Raw genomic sequence first — 9,183 nt, 5'->3', positions numbered from 1 at the left:
TGAGCAGGGACATTAGCTTCCTCCTGGTCCATGTCACTTACTTGTTTATTCTTGGCAATACAGTTTTTAGAAATTTAAAATCTGGGAGAAAATGGGGGGCTAGAGTAGGAAAGTCCGTCTTATTGATCATTTAAAAGAATTTTAAAGTTTGAATTAAGGGGGAAAGCTGTTTTGATCTTTTCAAAATTACGCAAGCCACAAATGAAGAAATGAAAAGTTGGCACCTTTGGCTCTGAAGAGGGGAAAACAGCAGCTGGAGGCAGGGGGAAGGAGTCAGGAAATGAAGGGCAGGGGTGGGTAACAGCCCTGATAGTAGAGGCCTGTCCTCTGCACTGAACAGGCCCTCACGAGCGATGCCGAGGCTGTGCCTCCATTAGATTTAAAGAGACCAATTGTATGTTGTAAAGTAAATTTTAGAAGTTTAAAAGCAACGAAGGACTGCTTATCGCTATTCTCTGGAACTCTGCATTCAATTGGGTATATCTTTCCCTTTCTCCCTGGCTTTTCACTTCTCTTTTTTCCTCAGCTGTTTGTAAAGCCTCCTCAGACAACCGCTTTGCCTTCTTGCATTTCTTTTTCTTTGGGATGATTTTGGTCACTGCCTCCTGTACAGTGTTACAAACCTCTGAAGCTAAAGCTCCAGTACTTTGGCCACCTGATGCAAAGAGCCGACTCGTTGGAAAAGACCCTGATGTTGGGAAAGATTGAAGGCAAAAGGAGAAGAGGGTGGCAGAGAATGAGATGGTTAGAGCACTTCACTGACGCGATGGACATGAATTTGAGCAAACTCCAGGAGATGGTGAAGGACAGGGAAGCCTGGCCTGCTGCAGTCCATAGGATTGCAGAGTGTGACACGACTTACAGACTGAACAACAGCAACAAAAGAAATGAAAGAAAGAAATTATGAACTCAGGACCCACTGTGTTGCTTAGAGATTTGGATCGCTTCCCAAGGAAAGAATGATGTGTATAAGATCAGCAAAGGATTTCTGAGTTCTTCATGTCTGTTTATATTTATTTTTAAAGTACTGTGATGTATCATTTATCTGGATATTATTTATTTGCCAATCTGAAGAGAATGCAAATTTAAAATGGCTTCTGAGCAGTCAAAATATGTGTTCCTAAATCTGCTCACTAACTTTATGACTGAGAAAACCCCTCAATACTCACTCAGAGCCTAATTACTTGTACGTTACAAATACTTCTAACACATGTGGATATCCGCTTCTCCAGCTCATAAAAGATTAGCAGGAGCATAGCAGATGGGGAACAAATGAGGAGAAGATCTCAGACATACTGGGAGCAGTAAGAAATAATAGCTGACAGCTTGATTGTGAAGGGGGAGACAGAAAATCCATATAAAGCAAACATAACGTGATGAAAGCTTAGCAGTCTGGAACCATTAGGGGTTTATAATTTACCAATCCCAGAAGGACTCACTCTGTTGTAGGATAGAATAAAAACTGATGCTTGTAATTATGATTTCGAGTCATCAAGAAAAAAACTGAGTTGTTAAATGTGCCTGTCTTTTAAAAAGGCATATTTAGAATAATTTCCACTGGCACTGGCTAACATTAAAATGCAGGCCTTTGTGCTTGAAAAGCTGACCTTTGGTAGTTTGGAAATTTCTATTTATGTGGAGATTATTTCTCTCTCCATAATGCCAAATAATCAGTACATAAAAATTCCTTGTGCTCTGAGTTTTGGCATAGCCAAATGTTCTTACTCAAACTGAATTTTGTAACTATAATTCTTTCTCTAGTGACACACTGGTATAATGAGGGGAGAAGAAACACTAAAATGAGCCAGAAAGTTTTTTTGGTCCCTGCTCTACCTCTGAGATGCCAGGTGTTACGGGGAAAGTCAATTAATTCTCTGGTGCTCAGTTTCTTACCCATTCAATGGGGTTCTCTGATTCCATACAATTTGACTAAGATTTTTTTGAGATAGTAGCTCAATAAATGATAGGTGATTCTCCTTGTGCTTGATTCAGAGACGAAGTACACAGGTTGCCTTCCATCCTGTGGGGATTAGGGAGACTCACCTCAAACTTTATCCTCACCAGCATCCTGTTAAGATATTTTAAAATGATTCTAAAAGAGCTTGGAGCCAAAAATGTTAATTACTTTTATTTCTGAGTGGTGAGAACACAGAAGATTTTTTCTTATGCTTTTCTCATACTTCCAACATTTCTAAAACAAACAGGTATTATGAAGAACAAAGTATAGAAGCTATTTTTAAAAATATAGACACAAAAGAAAAATTTGAGGCCTTTTAAACACTTAAAGAAATTCAGTCTTAAAGACAGAACTCATTCAAAATGTTGTTGTTCAGTCGCTAAGTGTCTGACTTTTTGTGACCGCCAGGCCTCCCTGTTTCTATCTCCCGGAGTCTGCCCAAGTTCGAGTCCATTGAATTGGTGATGCTATCTAACCGTCTCATCCTCTTTCTCCCTCTTCTCCTTTTACTTTCACTCTTTCCCAGAATTGGGATCTTTTCCAATGAGTTGGCTCTCCATATTGGCTGGGCAAAGTATTAGAGCTTCAGCTTCAGCTTCAGTCCTTCCAATGAATACTCGGGACTGATTTCCTTTAGGATTGACTGGTTTGATTTCCTTGTAATCCAAGGGTCTCTCCAGAATCTTCTCCAGCACCACAATTTGAAAGCATCAGTTCTTCAGCACTCAGCCTTCTTTATGATCCAACTCTCACCACCATACATGACTGCTGGAAAAACCATAGCTTTGACAAGACGGGCCTTTGTCAACACAGTGATGCCTCTGTTTTTTAATACACTGTCTAGAATTGTCATAACTTTCCTTTCAAGGGGCAAGCGTCTTTTTTAATTTCATGGAAACTTGGCAACTGTTTTCTCTGCCACATTCAAGACTCTCAAAATCAGTGGCAATTTTTCAGACTTGAGGAGTAGCAGTGGCATCCAGCAAACCAGGGAAATGACATTAAAAGAAAAGTCCCCAAATAAACAACCACTTGTAACCCTGGACTCCCAGCTGCCTCTGTCTTCTAGATTATCATGGCAAAATATCCTCCTTGCTAGGAATAATCTTCATTGTGACTTGTCAAACACTAATAAGAAAGGAGCATTTTTCTAGACTCCGAATCTCTGGGTAATTTCCCCAGGATCATCTCCTTGGGTGATTGTTAGAAAATCTGCAGCCTACCCGAAACCTGTCTAAAAACAGTGGAGAAATAGGAAAGGATCCAGGAGGCTGATGAAGCTCTGTGGATATTTAATGTCCCAGGAAACTGGGCTGCTTGAATGCTAGCAACTTGGAAACCAGTCGACTGCAGTTGAGGAAAAGGGGCCTGGCTGGGACAGCCCCAACTTGGCAACAGCTTGTGGGGAGTAAATCCTCTCACTCAAGGTTTTGCTTAATCTGAATACATTCAGTTTCAAAATCTGCCCTTGATCTAAGCCCCTTAAGCTTCTGGGGGAGGACTAAGGGCCTTCAGGGTCAATGCCAATAACAAAAGATGAGAAAAATGCCCCTTTCCTCATATCTCATTGCTGCATTCTATAAATTGTTAACTTACTGCAGAAAATGTTTCCTTTCAATGAAATTGTCTTTGAGGATCCCTCCTCCCTTCATTTTAAGATGACATTGAATGCTTCCTTTTTTTAAGACATTCAACATGGTTAATAGAAGGAACACCAGACAAAAGGTTAGAAAGTCTGAGTTATAACCCTGAAGGTGCCCCACCAGCAGTGGGACTGTGGCAGATCAGCTGCTCTGAACCTCAGTGTCATCAGTACGGTGAGGTATTCGGGCCAGACATATTTTTCTCCTAACTGTGGTCTTTGTTCAGAGAAGGCAATGGCAACCCACTCCAGTACTCTTGCCTGGAAAATCCCATGGACGGAGGAGCCTGGTAGGCTGCAGACCATGGGGTCGCTAGGAGTCGGACACGACTGAGTGGCTTCACTTTCACTTTTCACTCTCGTGCATTGGAGAAGGAAATGCAACCCACTCCAGTGTTCTTGCCTGGAGAATCCCAGGGACAGAGGAGCCTGGCGGGCTGCCATCTATGGGGTCGCACAGAGTCGGACACAACTGAAGTGACTTAGCAGCAGCAGTAGTGGTCTTTGTAGCACTTGTCTTTAAAGGTACTTTCTCAGGGATGTGTGTTAGTCACTCAGTCGTGTCTTACTCTTTATGACCTCATGGCCCTGCCAGGCTCTTCTGTCCATAGAATTCTCCAGGCAAGAATACTGGAGTGGGATGGAGTTGCTGTTCAGTCGCTTAGCCGTGCCCAACTCTTTAGACCCCATGGACTGCAGCACACCAGGCTTCCCTGTCCTTCGCCACCTCCCAGAGTTTGTTCAGACTCATGTCCATTGAGTCGGTGATGCCTCCAACCATCTCATCCTTTGTCATCCCCTTCTCCTCCTGCCTTCATTCTTTCCCAGCATCAGGGTCTTTTCCAGTGAATTGATTCTTTGCATCAGGTGGCTGAAGTACTGAAGTTTCAGCTTCAGCATCAGTCCTTCCATGAATATTCAGGACTGATTTCCTTCAGGACTGACTGACTGGTTTGATCTCCTTGCAGTCTGAGGGACTCTCAGGTGTCTTCTCCAACACCACAGTTCAAAAGCATCAATTCTTCCACACTCAGCCTTCTTTATGGTCCAATTCGCAGCCATGAAATTAAAAGACGCTTACTCCTTGGAAGGAAAGTTATGACCAACCTAGATAGCATATTCAAAAGCAGAGACATTACTTTGCCAACAAAGGTCCATCTAGTCAAGGCTATGGTTTTTCCAGTGGTCATGTGTGGATGTGAGAGTTGGACTGTGAAGAAGGCTGAGCACCAAAGAATTGATGCTTTTGAACTGTGGTGTTGGAGAAGACTCTTGAGTCTCTTGGACTGCAAGGAGATACAACCGGTCCATTCTGATGATCAGCCCTGGGATTTCTTTGGAAGGAATGATGCTAAAGCTGGAACTCAAGTACTTTGGCCACCTCATGCGAAGAGTTGACTCATTGGAAAAGACTCCGATGCTGGGAGGAATTGGGGGCAAGAGGAGAAGGGGACGACAGAGGATGAGATGGCTGGATGGCATCACTGACTCGATGGACGTGAGTCTGAGTGAACTCCGGGAGTTGGTAATGGACAGGGAGGCCCGGCGTGCTGCGACTCATGGGGTCTCAAAGAATCAGACACGACTGAGCGACTGATCTGATCTGATACATGACTACTGGGAAAAACCATAGCTTTGACTATATGGACCTTTGTTGGCAAAGTGATGTCTCTGCTTTTTAGTATGCTGTCTTGGTTGGTCATAGCTTTTTCTTCCAAGGAGCAAGCTTCTTTTAACTTCATGGCTGTTGTCACCATCTGCAGTGATTTTGGAGCCCAGAAAATAAAGTCTGTCATTGTTTCAACTGTTTCCCCATCTATTTGCCATGAAGTGGTAGGACTGTATGCTATGATCTTCATGTTTTGAATGTTGAGTTTTAAGCCAGCTTTTTCACTCTCCTCTTTTACCTTCATCAAGAGGCTCTTTAGTGGGTAGCATTCCCTTCTCCAGGGAATCTTCCCAACCCAAGGATCGAACCCAGGTATCCTGCATTGCAGGCAGATCCTTTACAGTCTGAGCCACAAGGGAAGCCCATTCCCAGGGGTAGGGTGATTATAATGAAATAAGTTTGGTGAACACTGAAGACCAAGTTGCTCCTTGGAGATTCACAGTCTTATTAGCATATTAAAGGCTCTGAGAAGTCCTATAGTAGAGAAATTTTTTCAAATGTTTTCAAACCAGTATTTCCCAAATTTCTTTACTAAACCAGGAAGCCCTTTTGTCTGGTAATTCCCACTGTGAAGCCAGAGTCCCTTTCTGACAATGACAGAAAAGGTTCTGTGTCTGGTCTCCATTTTAGCAGTTACATGAGTATTTATGTAGAGGATGTGATCAAAGTCAAGGCATGATATATTTTACATTGTTGGAGGCTCAAGATTGAGAGATATAATTTATTCATTGGTTTGGGGAAGTAGGATCTGAAGCTACCCTGTAGTTACCTTAGTTTCTATGGCTATTGTAACAAATTGTCACACATTTGGTGGCTAAAAACAGCAGAAATGTATTTTCTCATGGCTATGTTGCAGGAAGGGGGACCCCTTCCAGGGCCCCAAACTGGGCTCTTGTCTAACACTTGAAAATGAATTGTCCAAGGAGACACATGTGCTGACAAAGCAAGAGATTTTATTGGGAAAGGGCACCTGGGTGGAGAGCAGTAGGGCAAGGGAACCCAGGAGAACTGCTCTGCCACGTGGCTTGAGTGTTGGGTTTTATGGTGATGGGATTAGTTTCCGGGTTGTCTTTAGCCAATCATTCTGACTCAGAGTGCTTCCTGGTGGTGCATGCCTTGTTCGGCCAAGATGGATGCCAGAGAGGATTCTGGGAGGTGGTCGGACACGTGGTGTCTCCTTTTGACCTTTCCTGAACTCTTCCGGTTGGTGGAGGCCTGTTAGTCCTGTGTTCCTTACCGGGACCTCCTGTTGTAAAACAACTCATGCAAATAGTTACTATGGTGCCTGGCCAGGGTGGACAGTTTCAATCAGTGTGCTTCCCCTAACAGATATTTTATTGACATTGCGTAGTCTGTATACAAATGCAATTGCAAGTTCCTATGTGTAATATAAGACCCTCTGTCCCAGGCGTAAAAGCAGAATTAATGTAGTAGTGAAATGAGTATGAATTCCATTAGTCAAACTATGGGCCCAGACCTGTCACTTAATATCTACATCACCTTAGGAAAGTTATTTAATCTTCAAAACCTCAGTTTTCTCATCTGTAAAATGGAGATGATCATAGGACCCACCTCTGTAGAGCTGCTATGAGGATTTAATGAGATGAAGACTGTAAAGAACTTAGCACAATTCCTAGTGCTTAATTGTGTCTGACTCTTTGTGACCCTGTGGGCTCTTTGTGACCCACCAGGCTTTTCTGTCCAAGGGATTTTTCAGGGAAGAATACTGGAGTGGGTTGACGTTTTCTTTCTCCAGGAAATCTTCCTGACTCAGGGATTGACCCCTCATCTCCTGTGTCTCCTGCGTTGCAGGTGGATTCTTTATGCGCTAAACCGTAGGAGAAGCCCAGCACATTGCCTGGTTAATACTAAATGCTTAATACCTCCTGGCTGTTATGGCAATGCATCTAATCAGGGGTGGAGGTGTGTTCTGGGAGACCCCTAAAGCAGTAGGGGCAATGTGTAAACATCTGGAATCGTGGCATATGAGGATGACTATCCTTGGGGGGCACGAGATCTGTCTTCAGACATACGGATGTAGGCCTTTAAGCCACAGCGATACCAAATAGCAGCCACCATGGGCTTGGAAGTAAAAGTCCCTTGTGATTTCTGGCTGTTGGAAGAACTCAAAGAAGGCCAGAAAGGAGTAAGAGATGGCACAGCTAGCTGGGATCTAGACAATAACAATGACAGGACACTTACAATGTGGACATGGATGATGATTGGGCCACCAAGAACAATTTATGAAAACCAGATATACACCCTTAAAATAGAATGTGGACCTAAATACCCAGAAGCACCTCCCTTTTGTACAATTTGTAACAAAAAGTCATCTGAATGGAGTTAATAATTCTAATGGAGTGGTGGACCCAAGAACCATGTCAGTGCTAGCAGAGTGGCCGGATTCATATAGCATCAGAGTTGTTCTGCAAGAGCTTTGGTGCCTAATGGTGTCTAAAGAAAATATGAAGCTCCCCCAGCTGCCTGAGACACTCCCTGGTAGTTCAGATGGTAAAGAATCTGCCTACAATGCAGGAGACATCGGTTCAATCCCTGGGTTAGGAAGATTCCCCTGGAGAAGGAAATGGCAACCCACTCCAGTTTTCTTGCCTGGAGAATCCCATGGACAGAGGAGCCTGGCAGGCTACAGTCCATAGGGTCGCACAGAGTTGGGCATGACTGAAGCAACTTAGCATGCATACACCAGCCTGGGAAATGAATATTGGGTTCTCACCCCTGTCACCCTCTGTTGTCATCGTCAGCTGATGTGTTTGTGTGTGTATGTTTTTCTTTGTTTTGTTTTTTTAGCTCAGGCTTTGATAAGGTGAAAAAAATAGTCATCAGGGGTGCTGAGACCTGCCAGCCCTCGGAGTCCTTGGTGGTTACACTTGGAGAAAGGCCCCAGAAAGCACATGCAAGCACACACAATCTCTCTGAATGAATTGTTTTCTTTTCCTGTAATTGCTTTGCTCTTAAAAATTGAAGAAGTTATAAACAGGGCTCTCATTTGGTCATCCTTGCAATTCATTTAGGTCTAATTTGAAAGCTGACAACCAGAACAAAAAGAACATTGAATTTGGTGCATACTTTGGTTGTGGTACTGCTGCTTCTCTTGGTTGTTAGCAGGGATTAAGAAAGAACTCAGTGTGCACAGCAAATCCTTGAAACTCCTGGCAGATGGCGTTTTTCCACTTTTCTGTTCAGGACCACTAAATGCTTAGATGTGGATGCATACCGAAATAAAAGCATTTCATTGTGTTCCAAGATTATATATATATATATATATATATGAAAGGCAATGCCAAAGAATGCTCAAACTACTGCACTCATCTCACACACCAGTAAAGCTCAAAATTCTCCAAGCCAGGCTTCAGCAATACGTGAACCATGAGCTCCCAGATGTTCAAGTTGGTTTTAGAAAAGGCAGAGGAACCAAAGATCAAACTGCCAACATCCGCTGGATCATCGAAAAAGCAAGAGAGTTCCAGAAAAACATCTATTTCTGCTTTATTGACTATGCCAAAGCCTTTGACTGTGTGGATCACAATAAACTTTGGAAAATTCTGAAAGAGATGGGAATACCAGACCACCTGACCTGCCTCTTGAGAAACCTGTATGCAGGTCAGGAAGCAACAGTTAGAACTGGACATGGAACAACAGACTGGTTCCAAATAGGAAAAGGAGTATGTCAAGGCTGTATATTGTCACCCTGCTTATTTAACTTACAGGCAGAGTACATCATGAGAAACGCTGGACTGGAAGAAACACAAGCTAGAATCAAGATTGCCGGGAGAAATATCAATAACCTCAGATATGCAGATGACACCACCCTTATGGCAGAAAGTGAAGAGGAACTAAAAAGCCTCTTGATGAAAGTGAAAGAGGAGAGTGAAAAAGTTGGCTTAAAGCTCAACA

At 43.2% G+C, this 9,183-nt stretch overlaps 1 pseudogene; it reads left to right on the top strand.

Moving 5' to 3' along the window:
• Positions 1-9,183, top strand: part of LOC105002024 — a 103,963-nt pseudogene that overhangs the window by 737 nt on the left and 94,043 nt on the right.

Source organism: Bison bison, unplaced genomic scaffold, assembly GCF_000754665.1.
Source record: "Bison bison bison isolate TAMUID 2011002044 unplaced genomic scaffold, Bison_UMD1.0 scf7180017864388, whole genome shotgun sequence".
Classification (NCBI taxonomy): Eukaryota; Metazoa; Chordata; class Mammalia; order Artiodactyla; family Bovidae; genus Bison; species Bison bison.
Note: the sequence above shows the minus strand (reverse complement) of the source record. Positions and strands in the feature narration are given on the sequence as shown.